General features: G+C 43.3%; 1 protein-coding gene across 3 annotated transcripts in view; it reads left to right on the top strand.

Moving 5' to 3' along the window:
• Nucleotides 1-14,277, top strand: part of LOC124043663 (RNA-binding motif, single-stranded-interacting protein 3-like) — a 335,167-nt gene that overhangs the window by 55,703 nt on the left and 265,187 nt on the right. The window contains exon 1 of one of the 3 annotated variants that reach the window (XM_046362470.1): nucleotides 13,236-13,438. The exons of the other annotated variants lie outside the window; for them this stretch is intronic. The gene's annotated coding sequence lies outside the window, so the exon portion shown is untranslated. Of the gene's footprint in view, nucleotides 1-13,235; nucleotides 13,439-14,277 lie in introns of those variants that run through there. 3 annotated transcript variants of the gene reach the window in all.

Raw genomic sequence — 14,277 nt, 5'->3', positions numbered from 1 at the left:
TTGACCGGGGTAGGGGTAGCCAGGTGGAAAGCATGGCCAGCCGTAGAAAAATGCTTATTGGAATTCTCAATTATCGTGGATTTATCAGTGGTGACAGTGGTTCCTATCTTCAGTGCAGTGGGCAGCTGGGAGTAGGTGTTCTTATTCTCCATGGACTTTAGTGTCCCAAAACATTTTTGAGTTAGTGTTGCAGGAAGCAAATTTCTGCTTGAAAAAGCTAGCCTTGGCTTTTCTAACTGTGTATAATGGTTTCTAGCTTCCACGAAAAGCTGCATGAAAAGCTGCATATCACGGGGGCTGTTTGATGCTAATGCAGAACGCCATAGGATGTTTTTGTGTTGGTTAAGGGTAGTCCGGTCTGGGGAGAACCAAGGGCTGTATCTGTTCCTAGTTCTAAATTTCTTGAATGGGACATGCTTATTTAAGATGGTTAGGAAGGCATTTAAATAAAAAAAACAGGCATCCTCTACTGACGGGATGAGATCAATATCCTTCCAGGATACCCCAGCCTGCTCGCTGAAGTGTTTCAGGGAGCGTTTGACATTGATCAGTGGAGGTCGTATGACCGCTGACCCATTACGGAAGCAGGCAATGAGGCAGTGATCGCTGAGATCTTGGTTGAAGACAGCAGAGGTGTATTTAGAGGGCAAGTTGGTTAGGATGATATCTATGAGGGTGCCCGTGTTTATGGCTTTGGGGAGGTACCTGGTAGGTTCATTGATCATTTGTGTGAGATTGAGGGTATGAAGCTTAGATTGTAGGATGCCTGGGGTGTTAAGGGGTGTTAAGCATGTTTATGTCGCCTAGCAGCACGAGCTCTGAAGATAGATGGGAGGCAATCAGTTCACATATGGTGTCCAGAGCACAGCTGGGGGCAGAGGGTGGTCTATAGCAGCCGGCAACGGTGAGAGACTTGTTTTTAGAGAGGTGGATTTTTAAAAGTAGAAGTTCAAATTGTTTGGGTACAGATCTGGATAGTAGGACAGAACTCTGCAGTAGATTGCAACACCGCCCCTTTTGGCAATTCTATCTTGTCTGAAAATGTAGTTTGGGGTGAAAATTTCAGAATTTTTGGTGGTCTTCCTAAGCCAGGATTCAGACACAGCTAGAACATCCTGGTTGGTGGAGTGTGCTTAAGCAGTGAATAAAACAAACTTAGAGAGGAGGCTTCTAATGTTAACATGCATGAAACCAAGGCTATTACGGTTACAGAAGTCATCAAAAGAGAGCGCCTGGGGAATAGGAGTGGAGCTAGGCACTACAGGGCCTGGATTCACCTCTACATCACCAGAGGAAAAGAGGAGGAGTAGGTTAAGGGTACGGCTAAAAGCAATGAGAATTGGTCATCTAGAAGTCGAACAGAGAGTAAAAGGAGGTTTCTGGGGGTGATAAAATAGCTTCAATGTATAATGTACAGACAAAGGTATGGTAGGATGTGAATACAGTGGAGGTAAATTTAGGTATTGAGTGATGATGAAAAAGATATTGTCTCTAGAAACATAATTGAAACCAGGAGATGTCATAGCATGTGTGGGTGGTGGAACTAATAGGTTGGATAAGGTATAGTGAGCAGGACTAAAGGCTCTACAGTGAAATAAGCCAGAACAACAATGGACAAGGCATATTGACATTAAGGAGAGGCATGCTTAGTCGATTGATCAAAAGGGTCCAGTGAGTAGTGAGATTGGTTGGGGTCACGGCGATTCAGACAGCTAGCCGGGCCATCGGTAGCAAGCTAGCATAGGATGGAGGTCTGTTTTTAGCCACCTCGTGCATTTCCGTCGGTAGGATTAGTAGGGTTCCGTGTGGTAGAGGGGATCAATCCAATTCGCAAAAAATAGATATAGAGGCCCAAGAAAAAATATGTTTTTTTTGTCCGATAGGTCTATTCAGATAGCCGCAGATAAGACGGCTAACGATTAGCGGACCGCAGATGGGCGTTCAGGTAACGTTGCGACGGAGGAGCCAGCTGGATAACTCCCGGTAGTCCAGTTGTGAAGGCCTGGTGGGGCTCCGCGTTGGTAGTAAAATGGGTCCAGATAGGTGATTGTAGCCCAGGAGTGACTGATGGAACTCTTCAGCTGGCTAGCTACGGAATAATTGATGTTTGCTCCGGAATCGACGTAAGCCGATAGTCACACGGATAGCAGCTAGCTAGCAGCTAGCTTCTGGTTAGCTTCTGGTTAGCTTCTGGTAAGCTTCTGGCTAGCTTCTGGTTAGCTTCTATGGAGGATTACAGATTTGAGGTAAATAATACTAAGCTTTTGGCTAGCAGCACGCAACGTTCTTTGTTTGTCAGACAAATCATTGGGTCGAAAGTACAGAACAGTACAAAACAACACACAAGGTTAATGTTCTGCAAAAAAATATATACAGTATATTCAGTGCATTCGGAACGTATTCAGACCCATTCCCCTTTTCCACATTTTGTTACATTACAGCCTTATTCTAAAATTGATTAAATCATATTTTTTCATCAATCTACACAAAATACCCCACAATGACAAAGTAAAAACAGGTTAAGAAATTTCTGCAAAAAAAAAAAAAAAAAAACGTTATTTACGTTAGTATTCAGACCCTTTGCTATAAGACTAAAAATTGAGCTCAGGTACATCCTGTTTCCATTGATTATCCTTGATATTTCAAATCAAATTTATTTGTCACATACACATGGTTAGCAGATGTTAATGCGAGTGTAGCGAAATGCTTGTGCTTCTAGTTCCGACAATGCAGTAATAACCAACAAGTAATCTAACTAACAATTCCTAAACTACTGTCTTATACACAATGTAAGGGGATAAAAAATATGTACATAAGGATATATGAATGAGTGATGGTACAGAGCAGCATAGGCAAGACAGTAGATGGTATCAAGTACACTATATACATATAAGATGAGTATGTAAACAAAGTGGCATAGTTAAAGTGGCTAGTGATACATGTACTTCATAAGGATGCAGTCGATGATATAGAGTACAGTATATACGTATGCATATGAGATGAATAATGTAGGGTAAGTAACATTATATAAGGTAGCATTGTTTAAAGTGGCTAGTGATATATTTACATCATTCCCATCAATTCCCATTATTAAAGTGGCTGGAGTTGAGTCAGTGTCAGTGTGTTGGCAGCGGCCACTCAATGTTAGTGATGGCTGTTTAACAGTCTGATGGCCTTGAGATAGAAGCTGTTTTTCAGTCTCTCGGTCCCAGCTTTGATGCGCCTGTACTGACCTCGCCTTCTGGATGATAGCGGGGTGAACAGGCAGTGGCTCGGGTGGTTGATGTCCTTGATGATCTTTATGGCCTTCCTGTAACATCGGGTGGTGTAGGTGTCCTGGAGGGCAGGTAGTTTGCCCCCGGTGATGCGTTGTGCAGACCTCACTACCCTCTGGAGAGCCTTACGGTTGAGGGCGGAGCAGTTGCCGTACCAGGCGGTGATACAGCCCGCCAGGATGCTCTCGATTGTGCATCTGTAGAAGTTTGTGTGCTTTTGGTGACAAGCCAAATTTCTTCAGCCTCCTGAGGTTGAAGAGGCGCTGCTGCGCCTTCTTCACGACGCTGTCTGTGTGAGTGGACCAATTCAGTTTGTCTGTGATGTGTATGCCGAGGAACTTAAAACTTGCTACCCTCTCCACTACTGTTCCATCGATGTGGATAGGGGGGTGTTCCCTCTGCTGTTTCCTGAAGTCCACAATCATCCCCTTAGTTTTGTTGACGTTGAGTGTGAGGTTATTTTCCTGACACCACACTCCGAGGGCCCTCACCTCCTCCCTGTAGGCAGTCTCGTCGTTGTTGGTAATCAAGCCTACCACTGTTGTGTCGTCCGCAAACTTGATGATTGAGTTGGAGGCGTGCATGGCCACGCTGTCGTGGGTGAACAGGGAGTACAGGAGAGGGCTCAGAATGCACCCTTGTGGGGCCCCAGTGTTGAGGATCAGAGGGGAAGGGATGTTGTTACCTACCCTCACCACCTGGGGGCGGCCCGTCAGGAAGTCCAGTACCCAGTTGCACAGGGCGGGGTCGAGACCCAGGGTCTCGAGCTTGATGACGAGCTTGGAGGGTACTATGGTGTTTAATGCCGAGCTGTAGTCGATGAACAGCATTCTCACATAGGTATTCCTCTGGTCCAGATGGGTTAGGGCAGTGTGCAGTGTGGTTGAGATTGCATCGTCTGTGGACCTATTTGGGCGGTAAGCAAATTGGAGTGGGTCTAGGGTGTCAGGTAGGGTGGAGGTGATATGGTCCTTGACTAGTCTCTCAAAGCACTTCATGATGACGGAAGTGAGTGCTACGGGGCGGTAGTCGTTTAGCTCAGTTACCTTAGCTTTCTTGGGAACAGGAACAATGGTGGTCCTCTTGAAGCATGTGGGAACAGCAGACTGGTATAGAGATTGATTGAATATGTCCGTAAACACACCGGCCAGCTGGTCTGCGCATGCTCTGAGGGCGCGGCTGGGGATGCCGTCTGGGCCTGCAGCCTTGCGAGGGTTAACACGTTTAAATGTCTTACTCACCTCGGCTGCAGTGACAGCTTTATTGGAGTCCACTTGTGGTCAATTCAATGGACTGTTCATGATTTGGAAAGGCACACACCTGTCTATATAAGCTCCCATGTTGACAGTGCATATCAGAGCAAAAACCAAGCCCTGACGATGAAGGAATTAGCCGTAGAGCCCCGAGACAGGATTGTGTCGGCACAGATCTAGAGAAGGGTACCAAAAAATGTCTGCAGCCTTGAAGGTCCCCAAGATCACAGTGGCCTCCATCATTCTTAAATGGAAGGAGTTTGGAACCACCAAGACTAGAGCTGGCCACCCGGGGGAGCAATCGGGGGAGAAGCGCCTTGGTCAGGGAGGTGACCAAGAACCCAATGGTCACTCTGACAGAGCTCCAGAGTTTCTCTGTGGAGATGAGAGAACCTTCCAGAAGGACAACCATCTTTGCAGCACTCCACCAATCAGGCCTTTATGGTAGAGTGGCCAGACGGAAGACAGTGGCAGGGGCTGGGAGACTAGTCAGGATTGAGGGAAAGATGAATGGAGTAAAGTACAGAGAGAACCTTGATGCAAACCTTCTCCATACCTCAGCAGTATGATGCAGCTTTTAAATGTGTACCCACTGTAGGGGCAACGATGGCATCCGTGAGAGGTATACGGGTAGGAGAGTCTAGCTAGCTACATTTTCAGATATTATACATTTTCAAATTTTGTCAGAAAGTGGTCTGGCTCGCTAGCTAATGTTACTTGTATGATCTGTGTAGTAGTATTATTCATATCCGAGAAAGCCATTTGCATTGCTTGTTAAAGCCTAATGTTAGCAAGATAGCTAACATTGAACCTAGTAGGTTAGCAATCTACATGTCTAACCATTTCACTTTACCATTTATATCTTCTGTATCCTGTGCATGTGACAAATAAATGTATATTTTATTTGATATAGTGTGTGTTTACCAGAGACAGTAATGTGAAGAACATGACCTGCACCAAAGTCAAGATAGGATACAACGTTAGGCCAACAAGACAGTGTCCAAGTTCTAAAATTCCCAGTAGAATGCCCTGATTTTATTTTAATCACACTCACAACAATAAGCCATTTTCTGTAATTAGCTCATCATTAACTTGTAAATAAGTACCTTGTTGCGAGTTTATTTTCCTGTAATAATGAATACAAATTAGCTGAAGTTAAGATGTTGTCAACTATGATATGGTCATTGTTTGAACTGGCTCGCTAGCTAATAAGCTAGAAACCAACTTTTTAAAGTTTTTTATTTTTTAAAGTAGCTTTTAGTTGACTGGTTTGCTGGATTGACATATACTAAATTCATTTTTAAACGGATGGGTTTATTGGTGTTAAAATACACCATTACGCTATTTTGGACAACCAGGCTGCTGATGTCATGCAGCCTGTCGTTTTTGTGTTTATACTTTCTAAATAACAAGTTTGATGTCGGACGACAATAGAATGTTTATGATGTCACTGCAACAACTGTCTCCAGTTGGTCCTGGATAGACGTAGAATGAACCGGCCTTTCGTCTTGAAATCTTTGGTTGTTTAGTGCACTACTGTTTAGCACATAGCCCCACCCATCTTTTTAAGGATTCACATGTGAGGCCAAGGCTTAAGAGGGTGTGAACGGTGCTAAATAGGCGTAGACAAAGAAGAGCGCTCAAATAGGTGTACCAAAACATTCAAGGGCCTTTAAAAAAAGCATTAGAATTTTTCAAAGCAGAATTACTTTCCCATTGTTCCTCAACTGTAGTGTATGATATACCATTTTTTTTTAAAGCTCTGAGTCTCTACTTTTATCCAATGTAAAAAACACAATTTCAAATTTTACTACATAAAACCGAATTGGTCAGCTATCACTACAACTTTGCCTGACCACCCAGACTTCTTGCTCTGGCCAAACGCTACGCCATGGCTACAGACGGTAGTTTCTTATCCGCAATGAGTCTGGATTTGAGTACATCCTGACCTTTCGTCGAATATGAAAATATTCAGGGCCATCTGATTGGTCCAGAAACTGATGTCGGGACAGAGCCAGAACACCCGTGCAGGGCTCGACATCAACGCTTATCCGCTTGCCCAGGGCAATTTAATACAATTGAATGAACAAGAAAATCTTGCAAAAAATCGCAATTTCAAACAATTAGGCTACTCTAATCAGAATTGGATGCAATGTGTTGCACACTGTCCTCCCAATCTCTGCAGAGCGCATCAGACTATAATTATTGTAGGCCTGCATTGACAGACACAAGCAAGCTTTCAATTATGCCGTAGAAAGAGTTTTTGAGATCAAAGTGTCCACATTTGCTGATATTCATTGCTAGTTAGTGAGTTATCTGCCCAGTTATAGCACATTTTTGGCCAGCAATGAAAATCCTGGAAAAGTAATGGTGTGTGCATCACCTGCTTGTGCCAGTGAGCTGTAGCAAGAGGAGAGAGCGAGAGAGAGAGAGAGAGATTTGCGTAGTACATGGTGGCAGACTATCTGACCACTGTGACTGATAGAAAACTGAGGAAAACATTGACTAGGTACAGACTCAGTGAGCACAGTCTGGCTATAGAGACCGGTCGTCACAGACAAACCTGGCTGCCCAGAGAGGACAGGCTGTGCTCACTCTGCTCCAGGGGAGAGGTAGAGACAGAGCTGCATTTCCTATTACACTGTGGCAAATACTCAGACCAAAGAAAATATTTCTTTCCCAAAATTATAATTCAATACAAAGAATTTGAAACTATAAAAGATGAAGAAAAAATCGAATACTTATTGGGTGAAAAGCCAAAATGTGCAGTTTTGGCAGCCAAATATGTGTCCTCCTGCCAAAACCTGAGGGACAGCCAGTGAAAAGTAATGTCAATAATATTTCCCATCTTGTTTTGTTTTGTCTTTCATACCATGTCATGCGTCTTCTCGGTCACGTTGACACTGGTCTACTACCACTGCTTTAATGTATTGTTCTCATTAATATTGTTGTTGAAGTTGTTAATGGTAATCCCATGTCCACTACGACTATTATTATTGCTGTTGGTCCCACCATTTATTTATTTATTTATTTATTTATGTATTTATTTATATATATATATATATTTTAATGTACACTTTGACAATGTAAGTAATAATGAACTTGCCATGTCAATTGAATTGAATTGACATTTGCGTAGCAGGTAAAATAATGATATATACAACAGACTAACTAGATAACCAGCCAAACTACACAATATGTTTTGAATTGGTTATCTCGCTAGTTAACTGCAGTATTTAGCTATTAGCATGTATTAATGCCATTGTCATGTCTGATTTCCCAAAATATCTTTCCACCGGCACTCGTGTATAACCACTAATTGCCTGCACGCAGTTGAGACGGGTGTACAGTTGATGAAACCAATGCTGCGCACTTCGGTTGTAAAATTCTGATAAGGTAAAAAAAAATAGCCTCATTGTACAAGTAACTCCTATGCTGTCACAATCTCCATTGAACACTGAATATTTTAACCTTACAAAAGATAAACATCTTCGTTCGGTCCCTCGCCAACCTAGCCATTTGATCCCTGGTTCATTGAATGAGGGAATATTTTTTTATAAAGACATAAAAAGTATTTGGTTGTAATTGTAATTTTGCAGCGTGGCCTACCATTCTGCAGGAGATTCCAGGAGAGCTTCTGGGTGTGCAGTCCTTTTGTCCAGCCCTGCTCAAATAAACCACATTGTAAAAAAATCAGCTGATCAACAGGACATTGATGAGCTGACTAGTGTGTTTATTTATCACACACACACACACACACACACACACACACACACACACACACACACACACACACACACACACACACACACACACACACACACACACACACACACACACACACACACACACACACACACACACACACACACACACACACACACACACACACACACACACGTGTTATGTTCTTCAATCCTGATGGGGACCTAAAATGTATTTCCATTCAAAATCCTATTTTCCCAAACTCTAAACCTTACCCCGTAGCCTTGACCCAAACCCTAACTCTAAACCTAACCCCAAAGCTTAAAATAGCCTTTGTCCTTCTGGGGACATGGGGAAATGTCCCCACGAGGGAGTATTTTCCTTGTTTCACTATCCTCACAGGGATTTTTGGGGATTTTAGGTCCCCACACGGATAGAACACACACACCTTGTATGGCTGGCAGGTGTGTGCTCGGTGAGTAATCCATTTTACTCTGGCAGTGGCCTGCCCCCCACCCCCCTCTCCCAGCTTGAGAGGCAGTCTAAAACAGGATGTGGGACGTGTGGAAACCGCCAGTCGGCCAACAGTCGGCCAACACCACTGGGCGGCCAAGAGAGACATGCAGCGTTGCGGGACGACTAGCCATTGAATTTATGGGAATATCTGTGCTGTGCAATGAAAATTACTGCACCGTAGAAACTGTAGGTAGCACACATAAAACAGCCCTCACACATGATGGTTTTATTGGGCCTATTATCGTGATGAACACCTAGGTCGTAGTCTGAGCGTTTGCGATTAGGGATTACAAAAACATTTTTTCCGGCAGTGTTTATAGTAAATTGTTCAGTTTCTCACCCTGCGTTTGAACTTTGTGGTCTTGGGCGTTTCCCTTCATCTCGGATTTATAGGCATTTGGGGCATTTTCAGAACGTTCTGGAACGCTTCGTTGTGCGCCAAATCATCAGCCCGCATGAGTAATGATGTTGGGAGGAGTGGAGCCGAAGCTCACTGGTCCACACATCATTTACTCCCCTGTCACACTCTTACACCGTGGTCGATTTGTTGTGCACCATGTAACTTCAGCAGCAGATTGCAGAGCGCCAGCACCACTCTGCCCAAAATACATTCTATAGGCTAAGATGCCTTCAAATGATGAGCGATTGTTATGACCCATAGCCATCATCCTCAGTGCATACAAACCACTGGACTGCTGATAGCAAATCAGGAAGGACTTGACAACCGTGAATGCTCGGTGGATGTGTCACTGCATGACAGTTTAAAAGCAAAGGTCAACATACTTTAGCTTCCCATGTAATTGTTTGGCTCCAGAAATGCATTTGCCTGTTTGTTTTAGCTCCATAACGACAACTTTCACCCCCCCCCAAATGGGTCACAGACTCGTTGAGCAATTATTACTATATAGAAGGTTGTGAGAACTACTGTAGCCTACAATTACTATTACCTACATTACTTTACTATAGCGTACCATTCCCTAAATAAGCCAGCAAAGATGGCATGGTGATCACTGATGATGACTGATAATGTTGTTAGCAGGCAGACTCATAAGGCTACCCTATGCTACAGTTAAAAAAATGGCTAGCTAGCTTACTATACTGAACAAAAATATAAACACAAAATGCAACAATTTTAAAGATTTGCTGAGTTACAGTTCATATAAGGAAATCAGTCAATTGACATCAATTCGTTAGGCCCTAATCTATGGATTTCACAAGACTGGGAATACAGATATGCATCTGAGGGTCACAGATACCTTAAGAAACATGTAGGGGCATGGATCAGAAAACCAATCGGTATTTGGTGTGACCACCATTTGCCTCATGCAGCTTGACACATTTTGCACGCACAATTTTTCAGTTTTTGATTTGTTAAAAAAGTTTGAAATATCCAATAAATGTCGTTCCACTTCATGATTGTGTCCCACTTGTTGTTGATTCTTCACAAAACAATACCGTTTTATATCTTTATGTTTGAAGCCTGAAATGTGGCAAAAGGTCGCAAAGTTCAAAGGGGCCGAATACTTTCGCAAGGCACTGTATAAGGTCCTACAGTTGACAGTGCATGTCAGAGCAACATCCAAGCCATGGGGTCAAAGGAAATGTCCGTAGAGCTCAGAGACAGGATTGTGTCGGCACAGATCTGGGGAAGAGTACCAAAAACATCCTGCAGCATTGACGGTCCCCAAGAACATGGTGGCCTCCATCATTCTTGAATGGAAGAAGTTTGGAACCACCAAGACTCTTCCTATAGCTGGCTGCCCAAACTGAGCAATCAGAACCCGATGGTCACTGACAGAGCATTAGAGTTCCTCTTTCTGGAGAAAACCTGGCACCATCCCTATGGTGAAGCTTGGTGGTGACAGCAACATGTTGTGGGGATGTTTTTCAGTGTCAGGGACTGGGAGACTAGTCAGGATTGAGGGAAAGATTAACGGAGCAAAGTACAGACAGATCCTTGTTGAAAATCTGCTCCAGAGCGCTCAGGACCTCAGACTGGGGCTAAGGTTCACCTTCAAACAGGACAACGAACCTAAGCACACAGCCAAGACAGCGCTGGAGTGTCTCTGAATGTCCTTGAGTGGCTCAGTCAGAGCCCGGACTTGAACCCGATCAAACATCTCTGGAGAGACCTGAACATAGCTGTTCAGCGACGCTCCCCATCCAACCTGACATAACTTGAGAGGATCTGTAGAGAAGAGAAGAATGGGAGAAACTCCACAGATACAGATGTGCCAAGCTTGTATCGTCATACCCAAGAATACTTGAGGCTGTAATCAATGTCAAAGGTGTTTCAGTGAAGGGTCTGAATACTTATCGAAATTGTATAAATTTGCAAAAAAACTAAAAACCTGTTTTGCTTTGTCATTATAGGTATTGTGTGTAGATTGATGAGGAAAAAGCACAATTGAATCCATTATAGAATAAGGCTGTAACGTAACAAGATATGGAAAAAGTCATAGAAGTCTGAATACTCTCTGAATGAACTGTAAATGCAACGTTTAAAGTGCTGGTCCCATGTTTCATGAGCTGAAAATAAAGATCCCATAAATACATACAAAAAGCTTATTTCTCTAAAATTTGTTTACCTCCCTGTTAGTGAGAGCGTTATCCTTTGTCAAGATTATCCATCCACCTGACAGATGTAGCATATCAAGAAGCTGATTAATAAGCATGATCATTACACAGGTGCACCTTGTGCTGGGGACAATCAAAGGCCACTCAAAAATGTGCCGTTTTGTCACACAACACAATGCCACAGATGTTTCAAGTGTTGAGGGAGTGTGCATTGGGCATGCTGAATGTCCACCAGAGCTGTTGCCAGAGAATTTCATGTTTATTTCTCTACCATACGCTGCCTCCAATGTCTCTTTAAAGAATTTGCAGTACCAACCGGCCTCACATCCGCAGACTACATGTAACCACTCCAGCCCACGACCTCCATATTTTGTTTCTTCACCTGTAGAATCGTCTGAGGGGGGGTAATGAGTATTTCTGTCTGTAATAAAGAAATTTTGTGGGGGAAAAACTAATTCTGTTTGGCTGGGCCTGGTTCCCTAGTATGCCCTCCCAGGACCAGCCCAGTCATGTGAAATCCATAGATTAGGACCTAAGTCATTCATTTCATTTGACTGATTTCCTTATATGAACTGTAACTCAACAAAATCGTTGAAATTCTTGCACTTTCCGTTTTATTTTTGTTCAGGGTAATGGCTATAATCTTCTAACATCATTGTATAATTGTATAATGTAATTTCATAATAACACTATAGTCATGTAACACAGATGTATTACGATGATTGCTGTATGCCCAACCCAGTCCTCCTCTCGGGATGGTTAGGAGTCCCACTCCTTTGGCATCTGTTGTGAAACCCACGATAGAAGTGCAGTCTCATAAAGTGCTTAGCTGTATGCCTTTGCCTTGGATGTATATTTAGTAAAATCGTCATGAACCAACAAAGATTGACCACAATATTAAGGTTATTTTGGCTCAGGCAAAAATGATGGTGAATACCTCACATGGATGCTTTGATGACAAATGAGGAATGGGCAAATGGATCATATAATGTCGGTAGCGAGCTACATTCATCAGCTTATGTCAATTAAACGACGACTTGCAGCCAGTGGGTTCAGAACAACGACAAAAATGTATACAATAATAAACCAAACAAAGTGCCCAAAAGGAAACTTGAGACTGGAAGGGGAAAGGGGCATGTGCCTGTCTAGCAGCTCGTCTAGCTCATGTGGATTGTGTGTTTTGATTTCATTGTGGTGAGGTCTCTTGACGTTTGCCTCTCATTTATCCATTTTCTGCGACTCCTCTGACTGTTCCGATGCACTCAATGTGCTTTCATCTGCAGCGTGAGAGTTTGTCCTCGTTTTTATGTAGTTTGCTGCACATGTGGCAAGGGGGGGGGGGGCTTAAAATCGAAGCTTTTAGACTACATATGCTGAAGAATTTGTGAACACCATTCGATTTGGTAAATATACATTTTGGGCTTTAAGTGTCTCTACAGAATCAGCCGGATCAGATCAATTGATAGTCTCATCATCAAAGCAAGCAAACCCAGCCATAGCTTTTGGAATCAAATTTGAATTCCTCTCATATCTCTGGTGCTCTTAAAGATACCTTCACATACAATGTACTGTTCAACATATACAGTAGAGACACTGTGGTATGAACAAGGTAAGGACACAATTCCCATAGGTTCAGCTGTTGGACAGAAAAACAAACGCAAAGAAATGAAGGATGTCTGGTGTGCAATAAATTCTGAGGTCAAGTCAACACCATCAGGTGGCGCTTTGATAGTGAAAGAACTGCAGTCCTTCTCCAGTGACAGTGGCTGCTTCCCTTAATGGCACCCAATTCCCTACATAGTGCACGAGTTTTGACCAGGGCTCATCGGCACTATGTAGAGAATAGGGTTCCATTTGGGATGCAGGCAGTGTTGTCTGATTGTCTCGGGTGCTCGGGGCTTGCCAGTGTTGTCACTGGGCCGGAGCTGGAATGTGTTCATGACTGTGCATGCGTGGCTTGTTCTGCTCCACTGGGGTGAAGAGTGGCTGGCGAAAAGATACTGGTCAAATCAAGACGCAAGATCGGTCTGTTCCCTCTCCTTGGCAACTCCCCTGCTCCCTGTCTCTCACGGAACGAGAGAAAGAGAGAGGTGAAGATGGAGAGAAAATGGGGTGAGTAAGAGAGTGTGAGAGAGAGGGGGGGGGGTGGATAGAACAGTGTGTTCTGTGAATTCAGCCTGACACTCTGCACTGTGAATGTGCTACTTCCTGCCATACCAGGATTAGACAATAAACAAGCTGTCCAGTGACTGAATGTAATGGGAGCAATCAAGAACATGTTTAAGTGGCTTTATCCGCTATAGTTCTAAATGCTTTACGTAATCGGTAGGTGCATTTTGAAAGGTTAAAATCTTGTGTAACATGCCTCCCGAGTGGCGCAGCGGTCTAAGGCATTACGTTAGTGCTAGCTGCGTCACTACAGATCCTGGTTCGATACCGTCTGTGTCGTAGCCAGCCGCGACTGGGAGACCCATGACGCGGCACATAATTGGCCCGGCGTCGTCCGGGTTGAATTGAATTTATTTTGTTTAACAGACATATTGTTAGTTCCTTAGTTCCTTTTTTATGTCTCTTTTAGGTTGGTCAGGGCGTGAGTTGGGGTGGGCATTCAATGTTTGTATTTCTATGTGTTTGGCCTGATATGGTTCCCAATCAGAGGCAGCTGTCAATCGTTGTCTCTGATTTGAGAACCATACTTAGGCAGCCTGTTTTCGCCCTTGAGTTGTGGGTAATTGTTTTCTGTCTCTGTGACAGAACTGTTTTGTTTTTTTCTATTTTTGTTATTTTGGTTGTAGTGTTCTGAGTTAAAATAAATATACATCATGAACACGTACAACACGTACAACAAAATGTACAATGTGGACCCAGAGGATATCACTTGAAAGTATTAATTAAAACGCTTGTTTCCAAAGTGGTCCTCGATGGTAAAAACAATAACAGATATAATTAAA

Source organism: Oncorhynchus gorbuscha, linkage group LG09 (genome assembly GCF_021184085.1).
Source record: "Oncorhynchus gorbuscha isolate QuinsamMale2020 ecotype Even-year linkage group LG09, OgorEven_v1.0, whole genome shotgun sequence".
NCBI lineage: Eukaryota > Metazoa > Chordata > Actinopteri > Salmoniformes > Salmonidae > Oncorhynchus > Oncorhynchus gorbuscha.
The sequence above is the reverse complement of the archived record's forward strand: the minus strand, read 5'-3'. Positions and strand labels throughout refer to the sequence as shown.